Source organism: Diceros bicornis, chromosome 33 (genome assembly GCF_020826845.1).
Source record: "Diceros bicornis minor isolate mBicDic1 chromosome 33, mDicBic1.mat.cur, whole genome shotgun sequence".
Lineage (NCBI taxonomy): Eukaryota > Metazoa > Chordata > Mammalia > Perissodactyla > Rhinocerotidae > Diceros > Diceros bicornis.
The window spans coordinates 33,371,127-33,390,755 of NC_080772.1; positions in this window are offsets into that span (position 1 = coordinate 33,371,127).

Here is a 19,629-nt window from a genome sequence, read left to right on the forward strand (position 1 = left end):
TATATAATTAGGAGATAGCCTCAATTTTGTGCAAGATGATAAGCCTATCTGATTGATTAGCACCCAGAGCTAAAAGTCAAAGAAAGTTTTTATTGACTTCTTTTAAATTTTGAAACTGTTCTCAGAGCTAGAGCATCAATGGTTGTCATACAAAATATAACCACATATGTATATTAATGGACATTTATTGATCCCCTGAAATGTACAAGGCAATATGTGTCATGAACATAAAAATGATTTAGACATAATTTCTACAATCATGGGACTTATCAACTATTATGAGTTACAGCACGTTTTCAAACAGGTAAAACAATGTAGAATAGAATCACCACCATCATCATCATCCTCCTCACCACAAGAGAAATAATTAAATGACTTCCAAGTTTCAGAAAGTAGTGAAAACTAACAAGAGATTCTGGACACATTTCAAAGGAGCTGGTGTTCATTGTGTCTCCTTTCACTGCATGGAAGATTTAAATATTTTACTTATTTAAATGTATTACCTTTTTCTGCTTACTATTCATTCAGTCAATATGGATTGGCTAATCTAGATATTAAATGTTCCACATAAATACTTCATTATTTTTTTTTTTATCAACTAGAACTAAAGAATGGGCTGATGAAGACTTAAAGAAGACCAAGAAGCAAGTACTTTCATTAAGTAAATGTTTCTCAAAGTGTGGTTCAGTGATGAACTATCAGTAGCATCTGGTATGTTTTTAAAACTGAGATTCCAGGGTGCCATCCGAGTCCAATCAACTGGAGCTTGCCCTTTTCTGGCTAAATTAAGATAGTAACAAATAAAACCACTTATTATTTTGAGACTTGGAAAGAAAGAATATGACTCATACTTTCTTCAACCAAGTCCTATGTCTGTGCATTTTTATAGGAAGTAATGCATAACATGGTAAAGGTATTCAAACTTTTTAAAAAAGGCTTTGTTTAATAGTAGAGAAAGGAAACCACCCTCCTCCTCCATCCTCCCCGCTATTCTGAGGCTTCTCTGAAGTGAATTTTGCAGATGGTTGTCAGCTGCATCACACTTGCTCTTGGTGTTTCTACTTGGATTTCTAAAGTAAGAGCAGCTCTGGGGGCCGGCCCCGTGGCTTAGTGGTTAAGTGCGCGGCTCCGCTACGAGCGGCCGGGGTTCAGATCCCGGGCGCGCACGGACGCACTGCTTCTCCGGCCATGCTGAGGCCGCGTCCCACATACAGCAACTAGAAGGATGTGCAACTATGACATACAACTATCTACTGGGGCTTTGGGGATTAAAAAAAAAAAAAAAAGGAGGAGGATTGGCAATAGATGTTAGCTCAGAGCCAGTCTTCCTCAGCAAAAAGAGGAGCATTAGCATGGATGTTAGCTCAGGGCTGATCTTCCTCACAAAAAAAAAAAAAAGAGCAACTCCGGAGTTCTCTTGAGAAGAACCAGGCCTATCCTTGGTGTTTTGGATAATAGTTATACTTGGAGATCTTTGCCAATCTTATCCAATCTCTTTATTAGCTGGAAGAATTTCTCAAATATTCTAATCCACTCTATGCATCCTTTGCACTTTTCTAATTTCCCAATGTTTATAAAATTGCATTCTTAAAAAGAAAGAATATCTCTTCAGATATTTCCATGTTTCAATGAACTCTGGGGAGCTAGATAAGGCAAATATTCAGTCCACCTTTTAAAATGAGAAACCTATTATTTTACATCCTTTTCTCACCTCCTCTGAATCGCTACTGCCCAAGCTCATTTGGAGAAAGTATTCTTCTAAACACTTGAGAGACTAAAAGATATTAGAACATTAATCTTTGCAAATTGTTATATTTCTCTTTTAATCTTAACTCAAATTTTAAACTATTTACCTTATACACCAGGTTTTACACCTATTTCTTTGATCTCTTAGGAGAATAGGTATGATCATATTTTGTTTTTAGATAGGAGGCTCAATGTGCTCATCTTCATAAATTTATAGAGTGCTTCTATAAAAGCCTTAAAAAGGCTGAAAGTGAACACCATATTGTGTGTGAGGACAAAATTAAATAATGAAACCCAAAACTTCCTTCTCAATAACCAATCTTCCCAACCACAGCAAAACATAGCCCCAGGATAAAAAGAGGAACACAGGAAGGGAAAGCCCTTTTTGTCCCTGCCCACTTCATTTCTGACTCCGAACTATTACAGAAGCATCTGATACATGGAGCTAATGCAGTCATCTCACGATCATGAGCAGAGACATCATCAATGCACTCAAGATGGCGGAGTGGACATATGGCAAGAATCTCGGTCTTTGATTACCCTATCAAGAGGCTAAACCAACCCTGAACACTCTGTTGTGGACCTTTTATTTACTGAGATAATAAATGGTGTTTGTCTCTTGCAGCCAAAACCACCTTTAATACAATACCCATTACAATCTGACCCCACAATACTAACATCTCACTTTCACACTATATTCTAACCACACTTTACTTGTCACACTTTACTGTGACAGAATTCTACTCACATCTGAAGACTTAGTTCAAGTGTCACTTATTCTTTGGAGCCTTCCCAAGGGAGAGAGTTAAATACTCCCTCTTCTCTGTTCTCATTCATCTTTATGAATATTATGATCTTTATCAAAATAAATTACAAAATATTTCATTATAGATTAGGGACAGCATAATGGCTACATCTCTGAGTTATTAGTTATTGTATTTTCCATCATCAAGACCAGAGCTTAGAATATAATAAATATTTAACAAATGCATGTTGACTAAATGAAATTTAAATAGATAAAAATTCAATTAAAGTAATTTAAATTTCCAAATGTCCTTGAAAGTCCTACTCTAATAAGGATGGAAAAACACATATCAAAATAGTCTGTTAATGGCACTTTTAATGATTCAAATTACCTGTATTGAATTTGAATCTCTGACTCAATCAACTCATTCAGGAGGAGGCTGAGATGAAAATTATAATTACTTAGTTTTTATTAAATATAGAAGACATCCCTACTACAGGATAACACAGTGTAGACATTTTCTAAATAGAACTGATAAAAATACCATGGAGTTCCAGTAAATAAGAGAGTAATGGTGACTTGTGTTGCATCTTTCATTTTCCCTTTGAGATTAATGCTGAAAAATCTTCAAACTCCAAAGGCTTTGAGGATATGTAGTAGCCAAGATATGTGGAGAGAAAAGAACATGAGTAGTACAGCATACCAGGGAAACTTGAAATTATGTCTTGACTCAAAATAGCAAATATTTTCTTCACAGTGTAAGAGAAAGAGCATGTAAGTCTCTTTAATACCCTTAGAAATGGAGCTTGTTTTATGAACATAGCAAAGGTTGGCATCTGCTATTAACAATGCGTATGACTTTTGGTGGGTTGGTGGAGGCTGTTTTCAGGAAAATTTAGCAGAGCTACATTTACCTTTGAGCTGTCTTTTAATAAAATACATACAAAGGAAATTAATAATGTAAACAAAAACTAAAGGAGGAATATTTTCCCACTTAGGAAAACAAAATATATTAAGGATATTTAGACAACAAAAAATGGTTAGTTATTTACGAACTATCCATTTATTGTATCTATTTATTATAGGAGACAAGTAGAACTTCAATATATTAACAAATCATTTGCATTTAGATCAAATTATCTTACATGTTACGCATTTGCATACATATATTAGACATATAATGACTTTTTTTCTAATTTTAAAGTTTTCATGACTTTTTTTCAATTATTTTATTGAAGTCATAATAGTTTATAACTGTATAATTTCAGGTATACATTATTATTTATTAGTTTCTGTATAGACTGCATCGCATTCACCACCAAGAGTCTAGTTCTTATCCATCACCATATATGTGCCCTTTTACTCCTTTTGCTCAACCCCCAATACCCTTCCCCTCTGGTAACCACTACTGTTTTTTTTATCCATGTGTTTGTTTACCCTCCACATATGAGTGAAATCGTGCAGTGTTTGTCTTTCTCTGTCTGGCTTATGTTGCTTAACACAATACCCTCAATGTCCATCCATGTTGTTGCATATGGGACAATTTTGTATTATTTTATGGCTTAGTAGTATTCCATTCTATATATATTTAACCATCGTGATATATTTCATCATCTTTATTCATCAGTTAATGGGTACTAGATTTGCTACCGTGTCTTGGCTATTGTGACTATGCTACAATGAACATAGAGGTGCATAGATCTCTTTGAATTATTGATTTCAAGTTCCTTGAATAAATAACCAGTAGTGGGATACCTGGATCATATGGTGTTTCTATTTTTAACTTTTTGAGAAATCTCTATACTGTTTTCCATAGCAGCTACACCACTTTGCATTCTCACCAGCAGTGTATGGGGTTCCCTTTTCTCCACATGTTCTCCAACATTTGTTAATTTTTGTCTTGGTAATTATAGCCATTCTGACTGGTGTAAGGTGACATCTCATTGTAGTTTTGATTTGCATTTCCCTAATAATTAGTGATGTTGAACATCTTTTCATGTGTCTGTTGGTCATCTGTATGCCTTCTCTGGAAAAATGTCTGATCATATCCTCTGCCCATTTTTTGATGGGGTTGTTTGCTTTCTTGTTGTTTAGTTGAATGAGTTCTTTGTGTATTTTGGAAATTAACCCCCATGGGGTATACGATTTGCCAATATATTCTCCCAGTTGATGGGTTGTCTTTTCATCTTGTCCATGGTTTCCTACGCCATGCAGAAGCTTTTTAGTGTGATGTAGTCTCATTTGTTTATTTTTTCTTTTGTTTCCCTTGCCTGACTAAACAGGGTATTCAAAAAGATGCTGCTAAAACCGATGTCAAAGGGTTTACTGCCTATTTTTTCTTATAGGAGTTTTATGGTTTCAGGTCTTACACTCAAGTCTTTAATGGGTTTTGAGTTAATTTTCTGTATGTTGTAAGATATGCTGTAAGATTTCATGCTTTTGCATGTGGCTCTCCAGTTTTCCCAACATAATTTATTGAAGAGACTTTCCTTTCCCCATTGTGTGTTCTTGGCTCCTTTGTCAAAGATTATCTCTCCATAGATGTGTGGTATTTTTTTTGTGTGAGGAAGATCAGCCCCTGAGCTAACATACAATGCCAATCCTCCTCTTTTTTGCTGAGGAAGACTGGCCCTGGGCTAACATCCGTGCCCATCTTCCTCTACTTTATATGAGATGCCACCACAGCATGGCTCGACAAGTGATGCATCAGTGAGCACCCAGAACCTGAACCTGTGAACCCTGGGCCGCTGAAGCGGAGTGCATGCACTTAACTGCTGTGCCAGTGGGCCTGCCCCCATAGATATGTGATTTTATTTCTGGGCTTTCAATTCTGTTCCATTGATCTGTGTGTCTGTTTTTGTGCCACTACTATGCTGCGTTGATTACTATAGCTTTGTAGTGTATTTTGAAGTCAGGGATTGTGATGCCTCCAGCTTTGTTCTTTTGTCTCAGGATTGCATTGGCTATTCGGAGTTTTTTGTTGTTCTGTATAAATTTTATGATTCTTTCTTCTATTTCCATGGAAAATGGCATTGGGATTCTTCTTGGGATTGCATTGAATCTGTAGATTTCTTTAGGTGATATGGACATTTTAACTATGTTTGTTCTTCTAATCCGTGAGCATGGAATATCTTTTCATTGTTTTATGTCTTCTTTGACTTCTTTCAACAATGTCTTATAGTTTTCAGTGTATAGGTCTTTCACCTCCATACTTAAATTTATTCCTAGATATTTTATTCTTTTTGTTGTGATTATAAATTGGATTGTATTCTTGCCTTCTCTTTCTGCTAGTTCGTTATTAGTGTACGTAAATGCAACTGATTTTTGTCAGTTGGTTTTGTACCCTGCAAATTTGCTGTAGTGGTTGATTATTTCTAATAGAGACCTCGTGGTTTCTCTAGGGTTATCTATATATAGAATCATGTTGTCCACAAACAACAAGAGTTTCACTTCTTCCTTTCCAATTTGGATACCTTTTATTTCTTTTTCTTGCCTTATTGCTCTGTTCAAAATCTCTAGGATTATGTTGAGTAGGAGTGGTGAGAGTGGGCACTCTTGTATTGTTCCTGTTCTCAGAGAGATAGTTTTCAGTTTTTCACAATTAAGTATGATGTTGGCTGTGGGTTTGTCATATATGGCCTTTATTATGTTGGGGTACTTTCCTTCTATATCCATTTTATTGAGAGTTTTTATCATAAATGGATGTTGGATCCTGTCAAATGCTTTCTCTATATCTATTGAGATTATCATGTGATTTTTATTCCTCATTTGGTTAATATGGTGTATCACAGTGATTGATTTGTGGATGTTGAACCCTCCTGCATCCCTGGTAAAATTCCTCTGGATCATAGTGCATGATTCTTTAGACATATTGCTGTATTCAGTTTGCCAATGTTTTGTTGAGGATATTCATCAGTGATATTGGCCTGTAATTTTCCTTCTTTGTGTTGTCCTTGTCTGGTTTTGGTATCAGGGTAACATTGGCCTCATAGAATGAATTAGGAAACATTCCGTTCTCTCCAATTTTTTGGAATAGTTTTCAAAGGAAAGATATTAAATCTTCTTTGAATACTGTATAGAATTCCAAAAAGAAGCCATCTGGTCCTGGACTTTTGTTTTTTGGGAGGTTTTTGATTACTGTTTCAATCTCTTTACTTGTAATTGGTCTTCTCAGATTCTCTATTTCTTCTTGATTCAGTTTTGGGAGGTTGTTGTGAGTCTAAGAATTTATCCATTTCTTCTAGGTTATCCAATTTGTTGGCATATAATTTTTCATAATAGTCTCTTGTAATCCTTCGTATTTCTGTGGTATCTGTTGTAATTTATCTGTCTTCATTTCTAATTTTATTTGAGTCCTCTCTCTTTTTTTCTTAGTGAGTCTGGCTAAGGGTTTGTCAATTTTGTTTATCTTCTCAAAGAACCAGCTCTTAGTTTAGTTGATCCTTTCTACTGTTTTTTTAGTCTCTATTTCACTTAATTCTGCTCTAATTTTTATTATTTCCTTCCTTCTGCTGACTGTGAGCTTTGTTTGTTCTTCTTTTTCTAGTTCTGTTATTGTAGTTTAAGATTACTTATTGGAGTTTTTTTTGTTTGTTGAGGTGGGCCTGTATTGCTATGAATTTCCCTGTTAAAACTGCTTCTGCTGCACCCCATAAGAGTTGATATGTTGTATTTTCGTTTTTGTTTGTCTCTAGGTATTTTTAACTGTCTCCTTTGATTTCTTTGTTAATCCAATGATTGTTCAGTATCATGTTGTTTAGTGTCCACATACTGTGACTTTCCTAGGTTATTTCTTGTGGTTGATTTCTAGTTTCATAACATTGTGTTTGGAAAGGATGCTTGATATGATATCAATCTTCTTAAATTTATTGAGGTTTGACTTGTTTCCCAGCATGTGGTCTATCTTTGAGTATGTTTCATATACACTTGAGAAGAACGTGTATTCTGTTCTTTTGAGATGGAATGTTCTACATATATCTATGAAATCCATCTGATCTAGTGTTTCCATTAAATCCACTATTTCTTCGTTGACTTTCTGTCTGGATGATCTATCCATTGATGAAAGTGGGGTGTTGAGGTCCCCTACTATTATTGTGTTACTGTTAATTTCTCCCTTTAGGTCTGTCAATAGTTGCTTTACATACTTTGGTGCTGCTGTGATAGGTGCATATATCTTCATAAGTGTTATGTCCTCTTGGTGGAATGTTCTTTTTATCAGTATATACCATCCCTCTTTGTCTCTCTTTGTCTTTTTTATCTTGAAGTCTACTTTGTCTGCTATAAGTATGGCAAAGCCAGTGTTCTTTTTTTTGCCATTAGCTTGGGGTGTCGTCTTCCATCTCTTTACTCTGAGCCTATGTTTGTCTTTAGAGCTGAGATGGGTTTCCTGGAGGCAGCCTATTGTTAGGTTTTGTTTTTTAATCCATCCAACTATTCTGTGTATTTTGATTGGAGAATTCAATCCATTTACATTTAGAGTGATTATTGACATATGAGGGCTTAATGCTGCCATTTCTCTCTTGTTTTCCAGTTGTTCTACATTTCTCTTGTTTCTCTTCCCTTGTATATCTGACTGAAATTTCAGTTTGGTGTTTTTTTGAGATAGTTTTCTCATTATTTATGATTTGTGGCTCTGCTCTGATTTTTTGTTTAGTTCTTACCATGGAGTTTGTAGAAAAAATCTTGTAGATGAGATAGTCTCTTTTCTGATAGCCTCTTATCTCCATTAGCCTAAGCAGGTTCCATCCCTTTCATGTTACTCTTCTGAGTTATTGTTGTCACAAATTATTCTGTTTCATGTTGTGAGTTTCTGACTAAACTGAAGTATTTACAGTTATTTTTGGTACTTTCCTTCCCACTATCTTTTATGTTATAATTAAGTGTTTGCTAACCTGTTCTGATAGAGAGCTGCAGTTTTCTGATTTTGTCTATCTCTTTATCTCCTTTCTCAAAGCTTTGTAGATCTTTGCCTTTTTGTTTCAGGTATGAGGGAATCCTTGATCATTTTTTGTAAGGGTGGTCTAGTGGTGATGAACTCCATCAGCTGTTATTTATCTGGGAAAACTTTTATTTCTCCGTGTCTGAAGGATAGTTACACTGGATAGAGTATTATTGACTGTGGGTGTATGTCTTTCAGTATTTTGAATATATCATTCCATTCTCTCCTAGCCTGTAAGGTTTCTGCTGAGAAATCTGCTGAAAACCTTATACGGTTTCCTTTGTAGATTATTTTCTTCTGCTTTGCTGCCCTTAATATTTTTTCTTTGTCATTGACTTTTACAAGTTTTATTATTATATGCCTTAGAGAAGATCTGTTTACATTGATGTAGTTAGGAATTCTATTGGCTTCATGTACTTATAAGTCCAGTTCCTTCCCCAGGTTTGGAAAGTTCTCAGCTATTATTTATTTGATCAAACTCTCTGCTCCTTTCTCCTTCTCTTTTTCATCTGGAATACCTATAATCCTTATATTACTGTTCCTAATTGAGTCAGATATTTCTCAAAGAATTCCTTCATTTTTTAAAAATCTTAGTTCTCTCTCCTCCTCCACCTGAAGCATTTCTATATTTCCTTTAAATCATTAATTCTGTCCTCTGTAATGTAGGCTCTATTTTCTGAGGATTCTAAATTATTTTTATCTCATTAATTGTATTCTTCATATCCAGATTTTCTGTCTTTTTTTTTTATAGTTTCAATCTCTTTGGTGAAGTATTCCTTCTGCTCATTAATTTTATTCCAGAGATTATTGGACTGTCTTTCTGAGTTTTCTTGTGACACATTGAGTTTCTTTATGACAACTGTTTTGAATTTCCTGTCATTTAGATTGTAAATTTCTGTGACTTCAGGATTGGTTTCTGGAGACTTGTCATTTTCCTTTTACTCTGAAGTGTTAATGTAGTTTACCGTGGTGTTTGATGAACTGATCCTTTGCAAGAGCATTTGTGGTAGTATCAGGTTGCAGATTCCACCTCCCTCAGCACTGAGGGGAAGCAGGAGCTGTGTTTCTGATCCCATCCTGTCTGCTGGAAGTTGTGCAGGTACAGTGGGCACTCCCGCAGGCCAGGATACCATTTTCAAGCACACCAGGGTGTCACTGGCTCTGTTTGCACTCATGCTGGCTTCTGTGCTTCGTGAGTGGGGCTCTGCCATGTGGTCTGAGCCGGGGCCACTCCTTGGTGCCCCAGCAACACCATGGGCACTCCTGAAGGCCAGGAGAGTGTTTGTGCACATGCACAGAGCTGCTTCTGTCTCCTCTTACAGTCGCACTGGGGCGCTTTCCCACTGGTAGCACTGCTGCCGCATGATGGGAACTCTTGTAGGCCTGGATAGCATTCGCCCACAGGCTGGACTGTCTCTGCCTCCTCTTAGGGTAGCACCGGCCACTGTGTGAGGATACATGACCAGACTCTCTGCTACCAGGGAGGGGTCAGGGAGTGCTCACTTATCTCCACTGCTTCCTGGGGATCCAGTCCATCCCCCTTCAGATGTATAGCTGTATGGGTCTCTCAGGCATCCTGACGTGCTGTGTGGGTATCCTCCATTGGTCAATAAATGTCCTTTTAGTTGTAATTCAGAAACAGAGAAAGAAGGGAACATCTCACTCCACCATGCTGCTGATGTCACCTTCTGACTTTAAAATTTTTATAAAATGGGCTTTTCTTAAACTCATAGTGGTCCTCTCCCTAATTAATTTAAAATAGTTTGTTTTACTATAACAATTTGCATGAAAGAGAATTGTACAGATAAACTCACTATTCATTGTATTATTTTAAAAGAGAAACCATGGATGTGAGTCAAGACAGCAAAAATGTAAAGACATATTTTACTCATAAGTCACACAGTAGTTAAATTTTAGTTATGGGAAGATTTTGAGTTTAAAGGTAGATCACAAGTATTATTCCATTTATTATGTATTTATTGTAAAATTCTCCCATAAAAATTTTTGCAAATGAAAATGTGACATTTTGGATGGATATAAATAATGCAAATTTATAATATTTTTATGACTATTATCTCTTTATAAAATATCCACTGAATAAAAAATTCCTGCCTATTTTTTATCCATTTAATATTCCCATAAGAATTTGGGAGGGAGTTGTAATACAGGTAAGAATAAATCCAATTACAATTATGAACAATTAAGAGGTTTATGAAGACAAGTTTCAAAGATTGTAAAGTATTTCTATTAATAATGTGGAGCTATAGAAAATATAACCTTTTTTCTGAACTGAAAATTATTTTAAAGCAGCTATTAGAAATATAAAAGAAAGTTTTCTATTTTCTCACAAAGCCCCATTGACATTGGTTAGTTTATACAATTGTAAAAATGCTAAATTAAGAATTAAATAATGTAAAATATTAAATAAGAAAAAAGATATTTGAAAGAAGCATATGGGAACTGGTATTACCTTTTGATAATTAAGATGACTGGCATGCATAAAAATAGGGAAGAAATTAAGAAACAAAAGGAGACTAATTTAGAGTATTAGATAACATTTTAAAAAGTCTGTAAGTTTTCTAATGAACTTAGAAATACAGCCTTTCTCAGGGCTGGCCTGCTGGCGTAGTGGTTAAGTTCGCGTATTCCGCTTTGGTGGCCTGGGGTTTGCCACTTCGGATCCTGAGCGTGGACCTACTCACTGCTCATCAAGCCATGCTGAGGTGGTGTCCCACATAGAGCAACCAGAAGGATATACAACTATGGCATACAACTATGGCGTACAACTATGTACTGGGGCTTTGGGGAGAAAAAAGGAAAAGAGGAATATTGGCAACAGATGTTAGCACAGGGCCAATCTTCCTCAAAAACAAAATCTTACACTATTAAAAAAAAATACAGTATGTCTTGCTAACATAGAAAAGCCTGTTAGCTTCTACAAAAAATAGCAGAATGCTTTTGGTGAGTTAACGGAAAGTTCTTTTAACTAATAGATGTAAAGAAGAGACTGTCCTAGAAAGATGAAAATGTAGTGCAGAAAACTATTTGAATATCTAGGCTTTAGTATGAATATGTAATGAAGACCATGCATGTAATAAGTGATGACAGATACTTGAATGAACAAAAAAGTCAAAAGTGATCTTGAAATCCCAAATGAATAAATTGGGGCAAGGGGTGGGAGTTCACAATGGGAGAGCTGTGATTTAGGCAGGGTAAATATGAGAAGCAATAAGCTTTGGCTTTATTTTTGCCTACCTCATACTCACTAATCACTGATCGTTCTTTACCTTTTGTTCAGTCTTCCTTGGTTTCTTCAGATTATATTTTCATTCCTTGCTATATCTTTGATAAAATGTTCGTTTTTATTAAAGCCCTAATTGTTGGCCTGCTCTTAAATCTGTTATAGATGGAATACTTCAGTAAAATAAACACAGAAGAAATAGGGGTATTTCCTTTTGAAATAAAATTAATATGAAGTAGGGAAAAGGAAAGAAGATTGAGATGAATGTAAAAAATGCATTTCCTCTGAGATCCTCACTTTACATTAGCACAGAGAACAGTTTGTTGTCATTAATTTTTGTTTAGTAAAGCTCGTATCCTTTTAATATCATTAAATATTTGATTTTCTCTTTTCATAGAATACATAGAATTTTACAATTAGAAAAGAACATGTACCTTCCTATAGCTCCATATGCACAATTGCTCTGATTTTCATGAGCACCCTCATTTCTCTGGGAAGACTTCTGTGTGAGTGCTTTTAAATTCTTCTTCTTCTTTTTTTTTTTTTCTTTTTTTGTGAGGAAGACCAGCCCTGAGCTGACATCCATGCTAATCCTCCTCTTTTTGCTGAGGAAGACCGGCTCTGAGCTAACATCTATTGCCAATCCTCCTCCTTTTTTTCCCCAAAGCCCCAGCAGATAGCTGTATGTCATAGTTGCACATCTTTCTAGTCGCTGCATGTGGGACGCAGCCTCAGCATGGCTGGAGAAGCAGTGCATTGGTGGGCACCGGGGATCCGATCCCGGGCTGCCAGTAGCAGAGCTCACGCACTTAACCACTAAGCCACGGGGCGGCAACTGTGTGAGTGCTTTTGCTTACAGTTAGCCGGGCAGTGAAATTCAGAATCCTAGTGAGATTCTGTTTCATCCTTTCTCCAAGACTAGGAGAGACAATTTGATGCCTAGTTTTAATGAGCGTGGCTTTAATTAAAGCTGAAATAACATCCGTTGATCTAGTTGTTGGTTTTTACTCTTCAGGGAGTCCCCTCATTTTCAAGACTGTGTCTTGGGCTTTGGTTAGCAGGAATGGTTTCATTGTTTGGAACAGGGAATTTCAAGTGTCATTTTTGCCAATTCTCTTTTCACTGAATTTATTTGTGCTCTTCGTGTGTATGCGATTTCCCATATAGATTTACAATACTTTTGCATTCATTATTTTGTTTTAATTACCTTTCCTGATTTCCTAAATGATGGGTTGCAGATTAATTTTTATGTCTTCCTGCCTAAAACTGATGCTTTATGTAAAAGTAATAATTCACTCTCTTACTAAGCTTGAAACAACTTTGCAGATCGTTTTAGCTTTTGGAACACAGTGCACCTCAGCTAACAGGGGACTGAACCATCTTTCAGGCATTAGACAGATAAGAAAATGCTCCAGAGAGTGTATGGTTGGTCTGCTCCCAACATCTCATTTTTCCTACTTTTAAGAACATTCCATTTTCATGTGACTTGCGCCTTCAAAAATCAGAAGGAAACTCACTCATGTGTAAGGCTTAGCGTATTCAAACTCTTCTCCACAGACCAACAAAATTAGTTATCTACAGAAAAGGGGATGCTTGGTGTTACAAGAGTGATTTTAATCCAAAGGTTCTTGTCTTTAAGAATTCTATCATCAATTGGAGTACTAGAATACTAATAATATAATGATAGGATATTCATAATAACACTCTCCTAAAAGATCTGTTAAGCCAACCACTAACAGTTTTCTGAGGAGAGAAAATGGTGACTGATTTGCTTTGTATTCCATATACTACCCAGCATGAAGTTCACACTCAGTATCTGTTAGGTAAATAAAGAAAAGGAAAGAACGAATGAATGACAAAAAGATGGAAAGTAGAAAGAGAGAGAGAAGGGAAACACTCTTCTTTAAAATCCTTCAAAGATTTCCCATTGCAGTTAATAAAATGCAGTTTTCTCACCTCAGTCTTCAAGGCACTTCATGATCCAGCCTTTGCTGCCCCTCCAAACTCATTTGTCTCCACTCCACCACTTACTTACATCTGTGACACTACTCTTATTTCAGGCCTACTAAGTCTCCAAGCTGTTTACTCCCTCCCAAGAACTTCACATGTTTTACTCCCTCCCCCTGGAATTTTTTTCTCACACCCCTCAACCTCTACATATTTGCCTGAGTTACTTCATTTCAATTTCTCATCATAAGCATCATATTCTCCAAATTCTTCCCTGACCATCTGAACTTAAACTGCTCTCATCTCTATCCTAGTTATTCACATAGCACCCTTTTATTTTTGGTAACAGCACTTAGAATCTGTAGCATTTTGTATATTGGCTTAATTAGAGTCTGTCTTCCTCCTTTGACTGCAAGCTCCATGGGATCAAGCCCTGTCTGTTTCATTCACAAGAGTACACCCAGTACCTAGCACATAGTTTCAGACATAGAAGATATTTCAGTATTTGTTGGCTGAATATATTAATACATTTAAAACCAATGATTAAATTTAAATGCATTAAAATTTGCAAGTATAGAAATAATTTATCAAGTAGTGAATATAGTGGAAATCATTGGGGTTGCATAATATAAGGTATTTTCTAGTAACTCTCATATAATCGAACATGGAACCAAGGCAGATATATGTTTTCAAGTGAAGTTGAATAAAAGGTAAGGTCAAGAGAGACGGACAATCTGAGGCCAAAGACATCTCAGTCTTACGGTTTAAATTGAGATACGGCTCAAAGTAGTATGGGAAACAATGAACAAAGTTACTTAAAACCAACAACAGCCAAGATAAGGAATTATGTTAGAAAGAAAATGAGAGAAGATGAGCAGGCTGAAGACCTAAAGCAATAAATTAGCCCTCTGGTCCTGAACACTAGTCAAATCATATCACTTTAGAGTTGTATAGAGAATTTACTGGAATTGTCATTTAATCCTCACGGTTATGAGATACGAAGTCACCCTAAGCACCTTGATGACTTACACAAAGGACAAATAAAAAATATAGTTTTAGCATGGAAAGTAAAGACCAAAGGAAAACAGTGATAAATACAGAATAAAGGTCATAGAAAGTTTCACTATGATTTGTAAGCTAAAAAAAGGATAGAAGAATGATTGATAGGATTATGACTTACTTTAATATCCTTTTTTTGTGACTTTTATTTTCAGATATTTGTAGCGGACAGTATCAATTCTTTATTCATTCAAAAAATAATTATCAAGAATTTACTGCTTGGTTTTCTTTTGATTGTAATATGTAATTTGCTAAATAATACCTTAAATCATAATATTATAAAAAATATTTAGGCAATACAAATTCAAAGTAAAAATCAAGGTTTTCCTCTTCACTTCCTCAATTCTATCCCCAATTCTGAATATTTTATTATTGCTATAAGTCATTTACTTAACTGTTAGAAATATTTGTAATAAATAAATTTTCTTATGTATTACATTATTTGTGTCAATCAGCTCTCTGGCATTTCAGATCAAAGCCACTATAAACATTCAACATTATGAATTAGTTTAAAACATGTTGCCAGTGGCAATTCTTTTTGATTTTTTATAGCTTTTAAAGTGCAAAAGTTATCAGATATAATCCTAACTCTCTTTGGAAGATAGATACTTTCTAAGTAGTTGGGTAGATTAACATCTCTGTATGCTATAAATCTTGAAAATGATCTTGAAACTCATTATCTTCCAAAGGAAGAATGAATTGAGTTAAATCCAATGAGTACATGTCTATTATCTAACATAATAGATGCCTAGTAAAGTGTTCTGAGCATAGTAGATTTTTAGTAAGTATTGATTTACATTAAATGTGTTCTCAGTTTCTATAACTCAAAGGCTCTGCCCTCTATGTGTCTGCTAATCCATACGTGTGTTTCAAGCTGATGTGGGTAGCTGACAGACACCAGACAGAAAAGGGGGGAAAGGACTCTTCTTTTCAACGTTTGAGTGAGGAAACAGTTCTGAAGAGAAGGTGAGCTAGGATCACTAAGGCAAAGATCAAAAGGCAGAGCAGGGCTCATACTGAATGAATAAGACCTGGAATAGAGCCAAGAAATAAGGTTGCCATTTAAGATGAATTCAAGAATATGATACAGTAAAAATTATTCAGAATTGGGATAGACATATATATTAGAGGTCATATTAGGAAAGTATTTTACAGTCTGGGAGATTGACAGATTAAAGACAGTACAGTACTCAAGACGAGAGGAGACAGCAGGGGAGTGGATTGGGCTGTGAGAGTTCAATGGAGAAGCCCTAGAAAAAGTCGAGGATGTTCCATTGTTAGGTAAACAAATCAAGCTGCAATAAATTAGGAATTTGGCACAGCATTATAAATATGACTGGGTAGAAACAAAGGCCCATACCCAAGATTACAAACTCAAGGTAAAACAGGAGAGGTCTTTATAATGAAACCACCTCTTGCCATAACTTGTAAATTTACATATATATATACATAAGTATATATATGCCATACCTTGTAAACATATATATATATATATGCTTATTTTTATACCGGGAGATAGTCTTAAGGAATAACTCACTTGGGCTCCTGCTAAAGTAGGTGATTGAGTAACCTTAAGTGGGCAAAGCAATTGGAGCAGAGATGGAGTTAGAAGTATGTGGATTCTTGTATGTTTCAAATTCTATGAAGATCAGAAAGATGTTTCTTAATTAGGGGAAAATTAATCCATTGTTTTCGCTGTCTGTGACCTATAATTTATGAAATATTACCTTCAAGGCCAAGATGTTGACGGATTAACACGTTGACATTTTTATGAGATTTGACATATCAGTCAATGGTTTTGAATCAACAACCAATGGAATTCCTGGGTGATTTTCCCATGAGAAAATGAGCAGTTCTTGAACCAACAGGATTCTAGTAGTTACTACAAAGCCGTCTGCCACTGACAGCACCTCTTTTCTTCTTTCTGTTTCATTTATTAAACATATATTTATTTTTTTCTCTAGGAAACCAAATTTTATCACAAAACATTCTTTGAACAGCTAAACTCAGTATTTATAACATCTAATTTAGATGTGCTCATTAATGAAGCTTAACATTTATTGCATTAAGTATTTTTAATGTAAAACAAACGTCATTCCTTACTTTTCCTTAATCATTTTAAAATATAGAAAAATATTTCCATGTAGTCAAAAATTACACAATTTTCTAAACACATTTTATCATGTACTATAAAAGATGTACAAGTTAATGAAAGAAAAATTTGATTTATAAAGGAGAACTTTGAGCAAATCACTGTAAGATCAAATTGTCTTCATTTCCCTATGCCTTCTCATAAATTTCTGTTTGAAATACATTTTTTAAAATGATTGAATGGCAGATTTATTTTTCAAAATTCCAGGAGCATCATAAAATCTCTAAATGCATGTTTATACTTACCTATGAAACATATTCTGATGACGTGGTGGAAATCTTGACTGATCATTTTTGTGTACTGCTAATAGCACTGATTTTCAAATGATGTGCTGATTTTTAAATTTACATCAATAAGCAGTCTATGGTAAATTTGCATTTCTGAGCCTTAACACAGTGTTTTGCACATAGTAGGCACACAATACCTATTTCTTGAATTAGTAAATAAAACTGAGAGATGGTCTAGGAAAGTAATAAATATGGAAAACATGAAAGGAAGGCCTGAAGGTGATAAGAAGTGTGCTGAATGAAAGGTCTGTATAAACAAATTTAATGCTGGAAAATTGAGTATATTCAGCTGCCCACTTGTGAAACTAACAGTTAATTAAATACAGTTGTCTCATAACATACTCAATGGTTGAGCTTCCTCACAGCTGAACTAAGATTGTTTAAATCAAATGAGACTCATTAACTTTTCTAATTGTTGTTTGCATGAAGACATGAACTTTGCTTTTAGAAAGAAACTGCTCCATCTGCAGCCAGTAAAAAGTATCAGGTGGCAATGTGTAACCCACATGAATCAGCCATTTATTTTTCTTTCCCAAACCAGTGAGCGTTAGGGAGAGGAGACACTATTGAAAAAATTCAAAGAATGTTTCAGGAACTTTATTTTGTGCCTGTCTTCTGAGCTTGTGCATACCAAAAGGAAGAGTCTGCCTGGTTTGTATAAAGGTAAAAGTACACGCATCATGGGAATGGAACAGCTGCACGACTTCAGCCTTTCTGAGTTGTCAATAGAGAGGAAACAGATCATCAACACTTGAATGCTTCATTTCATAATGATGCTCCATATTGTACAGCTTTAAAATGGCTAGTGTCTCTTGACAAAGAAAATATTCCATTGCTGCTAGCCTATAACAAATATGTTTTTCCTTAAGAGAAGTAAAATATGTGAAGCCTCGACTGGATTTTTAGCATTTTAGGGTTAATACAAACAATAATAAAAACATAGAGGGAATCTTATTATTATTTGTCGAAATTCTACAGAAAACAATTCATAATGTCCCAATCATTTTTTCATGTAATGGTACTTTTTATGAATTAAGTCAATTTCGTTGAGTAAATAGAGTTATTTTAGAAAACAAATATCTGCTAATTTTTCTTATTTGGAAATGACTTTTGTAATTTAGCAGAAAAAAATATTTGTTCCATGTTTTTCTCCTGACTTTAGTCGTACTTAAAGACTTTTCTTTCTAATAAGTGCAGATACTATTACAATTAAAATCCATTGATGGAAGAGTTAAGAATTTTTTTCTGGGAGAGGCCGGCCTGGTGGTGTGGCAGTTAAGTTTGTGCTCTCCACTTTGGTGGCCCAGGGTTTGCCAGTTTGGATCCTGGGAATGGACCTACGCACTGCTCATCAAGCCATGCTGAGGCAGCATCCCACATAGAGCAACTCGAGAGATGTACAACTATGACATACAACTATCTACTGGGGCTTTGGGGGGAAAAAAGGAAAAAAGGAGGAAGATTTACAACAGATGTTAGCTCAGGGCCAATCTTTCTCAAAAAATAAAGAATGTTTTTCTGGGAAAAATAGATATTTGAAAAATGGTCAAAGATTTATTCTCATATGCAGAAGAAGGCTGGAGGTAGGCTTTGCAGTTAGATGTGTAAGTTCCAGTATTATCAGAGGTCCATGTTTTGTCTAGTTGTTTTTCCTCCTCCATCCTCAGTGGGAAGCTTCCAGCAGAAAGTTGATTCATGGTTCGATGGTTGCTGAAGGTCTAATCTTTGAGTCTGAAGTTCAGAAAGCAGGAATAAAAGAAAGTGGGAGAAGAACTAACCTTTCCCTAATAAAATTGCTCATAACTAACCATGGAGAACTATGGTCCCATAGCCATGCCTGCATGCAGAGATGCCTCAGAAATATAGTTTTCTGGGAGACACATAGCTTAGGGTTTTGCTACAAATAAAGAGGCAATTAAAAAAACTGGGAAAGCAATGAAATAACTAGCACACAGAAAAAAATCGATCATGTTTTTGTAGAAGAGCAACAGTTGGAAACAGCTAAAATTTAATATGACATTTAAATTTAAAATACAAACAAAAAAATAAGACAGGAATAAATCAAACTAAAATGTGAAAAATATTTAGTATGGGAATTGATAAATATTTATCAAAAGGAATGAACGTATAAATAGAGAAATATAACATGTCGTTAATAGAAAGATGCTATACTTAAATGATATCAACTCTCAAAAAATTCATTTTTAGATTAATACAATTCCAATCAAGATCTGAATATACTTTTCCTTGGGGGTTGCTGAGGAATATGACAAGTTAATTACAGACTTTATATGAAAATGAAAAAGACCAAGAAGACTCAAGACACTCTTTAGGAAAACAAACCTAAGTTCACAGCTTATATTAAGAGTTATTGTATTTGACACTGAAACAAAGGAAACAAAAACAAAATTTAACAAATGGGACTACATTAAACTAAAAAGCTTCTGCACAGTAAAGACAACCATCAACAAAATGAAAAGGCAACTTATGGAATGGGAGAAAATATTTGCAAAT